The 12,240-nt window shown below is 38.5% G+C and overlaps 1 pseudogene; it reads right to left on the bottom strand.

Annotated features, from left to right (window-relative positions):
* Positions 1 to 831: 831 nt before the first annotated feature.
* On the bottom strand, positions 832 to 5,442 carry LOC143561476 (cell division cycle 20.1, cofactor of APC complex-like; annotated as a pseudogene).
* Between the last annotated feature and the right edge of the window lie 6,798 nt (positions 5,443 to 12,240).

Here is a 12,240-nt window from a genome sequence, read left to right as displayed (position 1 = left end):
AATAGCTTGAGCCCGAGCACCAGCCTCAAAAATAAGTTTGTTTAACACGTGAGTCGAAGCTTGAGTTCACTCACGAGCTATGTAGGATATCCCGATATATCAGTGATATATCGGTTATCGGTCTCTTGGTAAAGTATCGGTTAAAATATCGGTTAGAATATCGGTACCGATAATATTTGCAATATTGACCGACATTTCACCGATATTGGACTGATATTTGAACGATATAACACTGATATTCCCGATATTAGTGTTTCAAGTTTTAATTAGTGTTTTACAATTTTTAGTATTCAATATTAGCTTTATTGTTAGTGTTTTGCAAGTTGCAAAAGGTTAATTTGTTAATGATATGAAAGTTACTGAATTATTAGTGTTAAATTGCTATATATGTGAACTTTACATGATACTAAAATTACATATATCCCACCAATGTCTCAACGCGATAACCGGTATCTCAGATATCAGTCCTAGACCAATTATTGATATTTTTCGACATTAACTGCTTATATAAATATATATTTATATAATTATTGCGAGTTTTCTACAATTTGCTTGTTTCATGATATTACAGCTACAACTACTTGACAAAATTGGTTATTTAATGATGCCTAACCCTGTTTGATAACCATTTGTATCAAATATCATCTTAAAACTTTTAACCCAAAAATGTTTCTTGATGACACAATTTTATAAAACTGACTGATATCAATATGCATACAGGAAGGAATTACAAGCAGTAATCAATCATCCAACTGTGATATGAATATACATTGTTTTATTGGTCAAATACCCATTTAAACAAGCATTTACTTCAACCGATTCGAGTACAAATCACCATATACGACTAACATGAGCAAACGGCTCCGGAACAGCTTTCCGGGTAGCCTTAGCAGCTGCCACTTCTCGGCTCCCAAAAACATTCCAAAATCTCAACGTCTCATCTCCTGCAGCTGATGCAACCGTACATCCATCCAGGTTCTGCAAACATATCAAATTACAGTTAATTAAACACCAATATTTAACTTCAAAAACAGATATAATAAATACAGTATCGGTTTTAACTAACTATACCTGTGCCATGTAAAGAACTCTGGACCTAGTGCCCAGTAAGCTCTGTCATTTTAACCATTGATGAATACTTCCACAAAGTTAACTGGTTCTGACTAAACCCATGTGAGCTCAACAGCTCCCGCTCATTCTGGTTCCACAAAAACGCGCACACCTGAGACCCTGTGTCCACGGAGTTCAAGCAAGCATCGGTGTGCGTGTGCCAAAACTTTATACACTTGTCACTGCCACCACCGCCAGAAGCAAGAAGATTACCCTGAAACGGGCACCATGCGAACGCTTTAACCGCCGCCGTGTGGTCCTCCAGCTGGTGAAGCCATCGAGTCGGTGAGTTAACCGAAGCCGCTGATCTCTCCCAAATGTGCAGGAGGTTGTCGTTGCCCCCGCTGGCTAGCTGTTGACCCGAAGCTGACCATTTTAACCCACAAACCTCTTGGTGGTGACCGGAGTATGTTTCCACTACGTGCGATCTTATTCTGACGTCGTTGTTTACAATCTGACCGTCCATTCCTCCCGTTGTGAGTATGTAGCTGCTCCAGTCCATTGATCCGACCCGAGACTGATGGCATCCCCTCAAAGTTCTCAACTGTTTGTTTTAAAAAAGCAATTAAATTTCGAAACAATCATAAAAATATTTAAATCCTAAAAGTTTTACAAAGGTACCATACCAGTTTATTAGAGGTTGAATCCCAAAGTTGGACATCAGAACTATTTAGACCGACTGAGATGTGGCGGCCGTCCGGAGCCCACTTGACAACTGTCACCGGGCCTGCCTCATCATCCACCGTAACAAGTTCTGACGTGTGTTACGTAATAATAAATAATAATTAGTATCTAGACAACTAAGTTAAAAAGGAGAGTATGTTTATTTATGATATTAAGGGGGTATTTTATGTAATTTGTTGGCTATATATGGAGCATCTACATATGGAATGAATACGAACAAATATTTGAGTCAATCTCCTTCTATCTTTTAGTTTTCTTCTTCTCCAAGAGTTCTAACCCTATTAATCTTGATAGGGTTAGAGCTATAAAGAGAAAGAAAACTAAGAGATGAAGAAGGTTTGACTCAAATTCTGGATACCCTCCAGTAGGGTTTGACTCATTCATTATATAAAACTAGACTTACAAACTTGACTCCAAACAAATAAAAACAAACCACATTACACCCTGTAGAATACAAAGTACTTAAAACCCAAATAAACTAAAACGACATGAATCAATACTTTAAAAGATTCTTAACCCAAGAATCACAAACTAAATTAAAATAGAATAAACTGCGGAATCCATGTACTCTTCAGTTCGACCCATTCCACGGTGGATGCCACTCGGTTATTCTCGTGACATTCAGGCGAGTCATCACAAAGTGCCACAAGGAATGCCATGCGAATCTTTCATTGGCATTTAGAGCCGTTTTAGTGACACGCCATGGGATGTGCCACTCATGTTCCTTAGATACACCAATAGCTCTTACATTCTTCTTCTCACCATTAGAAAGATCCATAAGAACTGACCTTTTCTTGTTTTTGAGTCGATTACACCAAGAAACTTTACTCGCGAGTTCTTTTAGAAAACCAGATTCACGGTGTGTAATGGCAATACATTGATATACAGCTATTCCAATTTCATCTTCCATAATCCAATCACGTTGTATGTGTTTATCTCCACAATAAGATAACACGCCCGATTCATCAAATGGTATCATGTCAAGCATTGCGTCAGTTGCAACCTTAATTCCTTGGTTACTAATAGAATGAAATTCCATTGAGTTATGTTGAACTTCACTCCTATTTTCAATCAAGCAGCGTCCCCAACCTGGTTTCCATTCAAAATTTTCATCATCTACTGAATCATTATCTAAATGCCATATTTTCTCATTCCTAATTACCAAAATCTCCGTATCCTGATTTGTTTAAACTTTTTTGTCATTTTAATTTGAATTAACAATTGAATCTGCATTTATTTCAGCCTCAAATTCTTCAGGCACTTTATAGAAAACCTTAGGGGCAGGTTCAACTTTTGTGAGTTGAGAAGGGTATTGTGCATCGAAATTCTGTTCAACATCACTCATAAAACTAAATCATGGTGAACATTAAAAGAGTTTACCTTAAGGTATGATGATGATGATGATAGCATTTGATTCGAAGCCTTCTCATTTGATTATGAATACATGTGTGTTTTTGCATTAACGAATGCGCTAACCCTAGGATCTTCAATTAAATTAAATTGTGACCCGACAGATTCACATTCAATTTTGCTATAGCTGTTGAGATTTTATCTTGTTGCTTCGCCATTGCTTCTAACTTGGAATTCAAATTAGCGAACCACCTATCGTGATTCGTTAATGTAATTTCTGATTTGTGATTGTTTGTTTCCATTGATTAAATCGATTATAGAGTCCGATGAAGATCGAACAGCTCTGGTACCCTTGATAGGGTTAGAACCATAAAGAGAAAGAAAACTAAGAGATGAAGAAGGTTTGACTCAAATTCTGGATACCCTCCAGTAGAGTTCGACTCGTTTATTATATAAAACTAGACTTACAAACTTGACCCAAACAAATAAAACAAACCACATTACACCCTGTAGAATGCAAAGTACTTAAAACCCAAATAAACTAAAATGACACGTATCAACGTGTTACCACCAGCAGTATCCCATAGATACACCGTATATCCCAGGGCAATGGCCAAAACATTGGCGCTTCCCAAACCTAATAGATTCAAGTAGTAATCATGTTGAATATCGGGTGCATCAAGTGTTCTTTCTGAAGTCTGTGTGTAACCAAAGGAGACAACATTGTTACGGTGGCTTTAAATACAAATTAGATTGTGATTTAGAAAGGAATCTTGTGGATGATTACCTGAGGGATGTATCTACGGACTTTTGTTGGTTTAGCCTGCTGGATTGAAGCCCAGTCCGTTTGAACCAGTTCAGTTGGCGTAGGGGGGCTTGTTCCTGAAGGATCCTTGTTCTGTTCATGTTGAGGCTTTATGCTAATTGCTTCATGTAGGCTTCCTTAGATGGTGAGGTACCTGCAATTGGATTCTCCTTACCTTTATAGGTAGCATGTAATGGGCGTAATCGAAGTCCATGGCTGATCTATTTGGTATAAATCGATCCAGCTAAAAATAAACAAACAAAACACCTAAGTAGCACGAGAACGGGTACGGGACTAGGATACGGGGACGTTACGGGTACGAGAAATGGTAAAAATCAAAAATCCAAAAACGGGTATGGCAAGGGTACGACAAAATTTGTTTTAATATATATATATATATATATATATATTAAATAAAGTTCAAAATAGAGAGGGTTAAATGTTAAAATGTATAACCTAATCTAACACTTTTTAATTTTTTTTAAGTAAAAGTTAATAAATTTTAGGGACTAAAGGCAAACAAATAAAAGATCAAGGGTTAAATTTTAAACTTATAATTATTTAACCCTACCCTAACATCACCCAGCCTCCTTTCTTCTTCATTCTTCTACAGCCTCCTTTCTATCTTCCTCTTCTTCATTGGTTTTCCGACAAAACCATATCACCGGCGCCAGAACTTCAATGTTTTCCTTTGTCCTTTCAAAGGAAACGTTTCTGAAACTTTGATTAAGCAATACTCAAGCCCGGAGACGCTTTACAGCCCGTCCCTGATTTTCAGAAACGTTTCAGCGGCGTTTGGCCGGCGTATCCGTCCCCAGGCCGTCCCAGGGGCGGGGACTCAACCATGCCAGGCGTTTCCGTGCAACATAGCAAAACACTAATTCAGTAATCAATTCATCAAATAAATGAAAAATAAAAGCCAACCTAATTCAGTAATTGAATAATCAAATAAACAAAAAAAAACCTAAATCAGTAATCAACTCATCAAATAAACAATAAAAACCCTAATTTAGTAACCAATTCATCAAATAAACAAAAAAAAACTAATTTAGTAACTGATATAGCAAACAAACAAAAAAGACACTAAATCATTGATCGATCTATCAAATTAACAACAAAAGCCCTAATTCAGGAATTAAATCATCAAATATACAATAAAAACACTAATTCAGTAATCAATTTATCTAAAAAAGCTCTAAATCAGTAATCGATTAATCAAACAAAAACCCTAATTCAGTAGATCAATTCATCAATTAAAAAAAGCCCTAAATCAGTAATCGATTCATCAAACAAAAACCCTAATTCAGTAATTAAATAATAAAAAAATGCCCTAATTCAGTAATTGAATCCTCAGTCAAACCGTAATTTAATCCAAAGAAATTAAAATTCCCAACTTGACTTACGTTTTCACAAGAAGTCTTTCTGTGAAGGAATAAACGTCGTGACGATGGTGACTTGGTGGTCGAAGGACCACTTACAGACCCTGCATCCATCGCGTTAGTAATAACAATAGATAAATATATGTATAATAATAAAATAAAAAGCAAATTAACAGAAATTAATCAAATCAGATTGACAAAACCATAATCGAAGCAAGAAGAACTAAAGAACGTGATCAGATGGTTATCGATTGGAAGAATGTATAAGCAGCGATTAATTGTGTAATTAGACAGCGAGAATTTGGAATTTATATGATAAACTAACGGCTACTAAGTCAGTCTACAAAAGTAGCCATTGTAATCTTATTATTATGGGCCTATGGGTCAGCCCCCAAATCATAGCTTTATCATGTCAAAAATAAAATATTGAGGAAAGATCGGGTCAGGGCGTCAGGCCCAACACACAAATCAGATATTTTCGGAATCTGAACCACCAACAAAAGTTAAGAACCAGGTAGGGAGGAACCAATTCCGGATATGGTTGGGTATTTTTGACTGTCTGGGCTGGGTCGGGTCCAAGTTTTGGCCCGGTAGAGATGGAACCGGTTCTGATGAGCCAGGGTACGATTTTTTCTAAGGAAATCAAACCTGGTTCGTACCGGCGGGTAGAGGTGTACAAAACCGGTTTTACCCCGAACCGAACAGGTTTGATTTTTGCATGGTCAAAACCGGTTTTGGCGTAGAACAAGTCGAAAAGATCCAAAATGTTTCGGTTCGGTTTAAAACCTTTTTTAACCCATTTTAAACCGGTTTAATCAATTTTAGGAAAAAAAACAGGAAAAATGGTTTTCAAACCGGTTTAAAGGGAAAATATTGAACTGCTATACGAACCGGTAGTTCGGTTTGGTTTGGGAACTGGGTTGACTGAAACCAGCTTTTAATGTGAATCGGCCCGGTTTGGTTTCCGGTTAAACAGTTCCGGACTGGTTTTTTTATACACCCCTATTCGCGGGTCGTGTAGGACCGGCTCTAGTTCCGGATCAGGTCCTGAACCAGATTTTTTGCCTACCTCTAATTGAGGAAAAAGAAAACAGTTAAAAAGAAACATTTTATTAAATAATTCAATAAGCAAGAGAAAGAAAACCAATTTTTTTTGACAAAGCAAACAATATTAGAAAGGTAAGCTCAAGAGAGAAGCAAATAATACAACAGAGAATGAAAAAAATGAACATCAAACAAGCAGCCAATAAACAAATTCCATGCGTTTAACTAGAAAGCGGAGACTCCATCCAAACTCTCGAAGCTATCTCTTTATGCAGCGAGCGAGACTTAATCCATCCAAACAAGTTTGTTTTAAATTCCTCCAAAACAAGGTACATAGAGATAGTCGTATTTGTGAAAATCTTAGCATTCCTTTGCTTCTAAATTTACCTGAAGATTTAACTATCAAAATGAGAAAGGTCAATTATATATGTGTTGGCCTCCCTGTTGACTCTTATAACCAGAGGTGTAGGTTAATAGGGACCATACTGTCGTCTTTTGGTTAATTGAGTAAATTTTGCGACTTTTATCCGAAAATTTTTATACGTATTGATCATGGTCAACACTACGGTATTTTTTTTGAAAAAGCAAACGGTCACCACTGTTTTTTTTATATAAAACCCCAACATTTGATTTTTTTTCTATATAAAACCTCGCATATTTATAAACAAATAGAAGTCGAATACTAAAAGCATTGTTTTTATAAAACTTAAACTTAAAGCGAACTATTTTTAACAATAATAAACTTGTTTAAAAAAAGGGATTGCCATTGGGTTATAGCATTCACATCTCTTCTCATATCTCTAAACCTAAAATTACATTAAAAATTATTATATTTTCTCTCTCATTTTCTATTAAATGATACATTTTGTACCTTTATAATTATCTTTTTTCTCTCTTCTCCAATCAAAACCACTTTAAAAAAATATAGATGTTGAACAATAACTTTTCAAATATACAGAAAAATCATTGTATGTCTTTCTCCTCCACTCACAACACCTTAAAGTACACCTACTTATATAAACCTTACTTACAAAATATGGTGGATAGGATGTGAATACTCTTAGGGTTTTAGAAACCATCGACCATTCAGTTCAGAACTGGAACTCGCTGGAGACCACCGGCACCACAAACCACACACCGCCGTCTGCGGCTGTCGATCAACGCCCTGGAGACCACCGCCCATCACACACCGCACATCACAATCACTAATCAACAAGGTAATTGTTAATTTTAGTTTTTATTCACCATTGTTGAGTTGTTAATAATTGTACTGCATCTATATTGATTATTGTTCAAGGATTATAAATTAGTGAAGCTACCCGTCTTTGGGAGGATTCATGTCAGCGTGAGAACGCCAAGCTGCTAGGTGCCTGTGAGAAGGTGTAGAGAGTTGAACCCGACCTAGAAGCTTCAAATGCTGCTCTTGTTGCTTCGCGAGAGCAAGCGGCAAATCATGGTGATGTTCTTAGGGAGAAGGATTCCTTTATTGCTAACCTTGCCTTGTCCTTGACCACTCAAGACGGAGTTATTCAAGAGAAAAATGACAAGGTTTCCCGATTGAGGGCTGAACTTGAGGGTTTGAATGCTGTGCTGCTGCGAAGGGTGCTCAGTTTGAGAAGCTAGAAAAAGATAACACCATTCTCCAAGCTCGTGTGAATGGTCGAGCCGATGAACTTTAAGTGAGTGATCTTGCCGCGAAGGTCTATTAGTAGAACCATATCTGGTTCATGACGGACTTCATCTGCGGGGTACGAACTTCTTTGTGTTTTATTTTCCTAATATCCTTGCTAATATTTTGTTTTTGTTCAGGTTGTTGAGCTAGTCAAGGATGATCCCGAGCTATTTGATTGTGCTGTGGATATTTTGGCCACCGCCCGCGAATCTGGTCCCAAGGCCGGGTTTGTGGAGGCTCAACAGCTTCTTGCTGCCAACCACCCTGTTACCGACTTCCCATTACATGACATTGACTGTAATCAAATATATCAAGACATGTAGGTGAAGTATGATAATTTGACATTTGGTGTTTGGACTGTGGTGAAGTTGGCTGAAAAGCCTGATGGATTCGCTCGCATGAAGGTTACTTTTATTGGGGCTGAATCAAATCTTATTGATGCTTACCAGCCTTCCGCTAGTGGGCGTGGTGATGATGGCAGCAGTGATGATGATTGTGATGAGGAGGATGAGCATGAAGAAGGGGAAGTGGACTATGATTGATGTCCCGTTGTTATTTTCTTTTAGACTTTAATCTTTTAGTTACGATTGTAAGCCCGCAGTGGCTTTGAATTGTCTCCGCTTGTGGTCTTTCTTTTTGCATATCAGATGTATCACGGGTTCTGATGTTCCGCTTGGCTATGTTTAATAAATAAATCCTTTTGTTATATTTTGTGTAATCTTTTTATCTTTTGCTTTTTTGTTATGCGCTTATCTTTAAACGTCAAAGGAATCTGCTTGAAAAGATAAATAATAAGAAATCATTTTCATTAACTTGTAAATTAAATGGCCCTAGGCCCGTTAGTACATTCACTTAAAGAGAACATTTTCGTAGCTGTGCTGCATTCCATTTTCGTGGGAGTGGTGTCCCGTCTATCTTTTCTAAGGAATAGGCCCCTTTACCCAATATCCGGGTAATTTTGTAAGGTCCTTCCCATTTAGGTGCTAACTTTCTTGGAGGTTATGCATTGGACGTTTCTCGATTGTGGAATACATATCTCCTATTTTGAATGTGGCACGCTTTGACTCTGCTGTTGTAATATTTTTTGAGTTGGCGTTTCTCTTATTTTATTGTTGCCAACTCTTTTCTTTCTTCCAGTAGGTCTATATTCAATCACAGCTTTGTTTCGTTATCTTCTTCGAGCAACAATACTCTCGTAGAAGGTAGTTCAATTTCCGTGGGTATCATTGCTTCGGCCCCATAAGTTAAACTGAATTGTGTCTCTTCGTGGCTGGTTTTCTTTAGTACCAGTATGCCCAGAGGACATGTGGGAGTTCGTCTACCCAACCGGCTATCTTTTTTCCTTACCTTGATTTAATTCCTTCCAAGATACTTCGGTTAGCTCTTTCTTCTTGTCAGTTGCCTTGTGGATGTGCTACTGATGCGAATATTTGCTTTATTTGTAGCTCTGCTAGCCATTGTTGAAGGCTTTTGTCAGCGAACTAGGTGCCATTATCACTGAGCAATGTATACAGGAGCTCGAACCGGCATATAACAAACTCCTAGATTGGTGGTGGTCATGCTAGTAGATGCCAAAGGTTTAGCTTTCCACCCACTTTGTGATATAGTCTATGACTACTACTAGGAATTTCACCTTCCCTGGTGCTTCAGGGAATGGCCCTATGATGTCTATGGCCCATTTTTGGAATGACTATGCTGAAGAGACTAGGATTAAGTCATTGTTGGTCCTCAATGTGTTAGGAGAGTGGTGTTGGCATGAACCCCACTTCTGTAGTTCTTCCACAACATCGACATGCATTCCAGGCCAATAGTATCCTACGCTAGTATATTTAGCAACTACCATCCTAGGGCCTGCGTACAAACCACATATGCCTTTGTGAATTTCTTGGATGAGGTAGCTAGCGTCATCTGCGTCGACGCAACGGAGAAACTACCCTAGGAAGGATCTTTTATACAACACCCCTTCCTGCATATGATATTGTATGGCTTTGTGCCTTATCTTTTGAGCTTTAGTTTTTCTGCGGATGGATTCCTTCCGCCTTGATCGGTGTCATCCATGATTCTTCTGGGGTTTGTGCAATGCATATTTTCCTTGGCAGAACCATCAGTTCCGCCAAAATTTCTACCCTCACTTCCTTTGCTAAGTGTTCGAAGCTTGTAGATGCCAACTTACTCAGTGCACCCGCGAACTTGTTTTCACTTCTTTTGATGTGTTTCATTTTGCAAGATTTGAATTCTGGATCAGTTGCTTGGCTTGCTCTAAGTAAGATGCCATGGACTTCGTCTTTGGCCTCGTATGACCTAGTGACTTGACTGACTATTAGCATTGAATCGACATGAGCTTCAAAGTGTCGTATGCCGAACTTGTGGCTATGCGCAGTCCCTCCAGGAAGGCTTCATATCTCGCTTCATTGGTTTTGCTTTTGAAGTCTAAACGGATAGCATATGTGAACTGTTGTTTCATGGGGCTCACTAATTTTATACCAGTCCTTGACCCTTCATCATTGGATGCTCCATCAATGAATAACATCCACGTTTCATTTTCTTCGGGCATCTTGGGTGGTTCCTCTTCTGCCTTGTATTGTTCTCTTTCTTGGCTTGGTACTTCCGCAATGATGTCTGCTAGTACATTACCCTTTATATCTGGTCTAGGTTTATATTGCAAAGTGTGTTCTCCCAATTTGATAGCCCACTTTGCCAATCTTCCTGAGAGTTCAGGCTTTCGGCAGCACATTATGGATTTTATAATTGGTTAACACATTGATTAGATGTCCGTGGAAATATTCGTGAAGGTGTCTCAAAGCATATACCAAATATAGAACCAACTTTTCCATTGTTTAATACCTTGTTTCTGCATTTTTGAGGGTTCTGCTACATAATAGATCGGTGTTTGTGTCTTTTGCCGATTCATTAGCGGGATTGCCCGAACCTCTTTGTTTGATGCGGAGAGATACAAGGTCAGCTTCTTCCCCCCCCCCCCAACAGGGCGTTAGTGTTGGTAAATCCACCAGCATCTCTTGACTTCATGGAAAGGCTGTTTCGCTTCTGGTGTCTATCGGAATTGTGATTTCTTCAAACAGTTCCTTAGTGTTGCTACGAATGGGAATGATTTGGTGGCATGGTTGCTAAGAACCTTTTCATGGCTACCAATCTTCCATTTAATGTTTGGACTTCTTTCAGAGACTTCGAAGATGGCATGCGTGAAATTGCTTGCACCTTCTCTGGTTGGCCTTAAAGCCGTCTTTTGAAACTATGACCCCCAGGAATTTGCCTTCTTCCAATCCAAACAAATATTTGCTTGAATTCAACTTCGTGCTGATCTTTCTCAAACTTTTGAAGGTATCTTCTATGTGTCTGAGAATTTGGTCTTCTTCTATTCTCTTGATGACCAAGTCGTCCATATATACTTCTAAATTGTTTCCAATGTGCTCTTTGAACTGTTGATCCTTTAGGCTTTGGTATATCGCCCCTCAGCATTCTTCAGTAGAAACGGCTTCATTTTATAACAAATGCGCCTTTGTCTGTGCGGAATGCTGTCTTGTCTTGGTCTTTTTCTGCCATATGAATCTGATGGTATCCTTTTTACGCGTCTGGGAAATATTGAAGCGATATGGTGCTAGCGCGTCCACTTTCAAATCTATCTCAAGCAGCGGGTAGCAATCTTTAGGGCAGGATTTGTTTAGGTCTTTGTATTCGACACACATCCGGTATGCTTCTTTGATTTTGGGTATCATAACTGGGGTTTGCTACCCATGTTTGATAACGTATTTCCCTATGATCCAAAATTCAACAATTCTTGCACTTGATCATTTCATTGCCATTGTTTGTTCTGGACCCATTTTTCGTCTCTTTGGACGACTGGTGTGAATGCAGGGTTAACTTTCAGGGTGTGTTCCGCTATTTGTCGTGTAACTCCAATCATATAGGCTGATGCCAAGAGAAGACGTCAATATTCTTTAGCAACAATTGCTTTAGGTGTGAATTCACCCTACTTGACGGGGTTGCTCCTATGGTGACTGTCTGGTCTGGAAACTTGGCATTCAACATCCATCGCTCTAGTTCCACATTGTCAGAAATTCTTTATGCCTTTGGAGGTTTCGACTCTTCCCCGATTAAGTAATCTTTTTTTTGGACTTATTAGTGCTATGCCTATCGAGGTGGGAACACCCATTATGCCGTGCGTGGTAGATAAATTT

This window comes from Bidens hawaiensis, unplaced genomic scaffold (assembly GCF_021521415.1).
Source record: "Bidens hawaiensis isolate Kalapana, Puna unplaced genomic scaffold, B.hawaiensis_p1.1 tig00020681_1, whole genome shotgun sequence".
In the NCBI taxonomy this organism is placed as follows: Eukaryota; Viridiplantae; Streptophyta; class Magnoliopsida; order Asterales; family Asteraceae; genus Bidens; species Bidens hawaiensis.
Note: the sequence above shows the minus strand (reverse complement) of the source record. Positions and strands in the feature narration are given on the sequence as shown.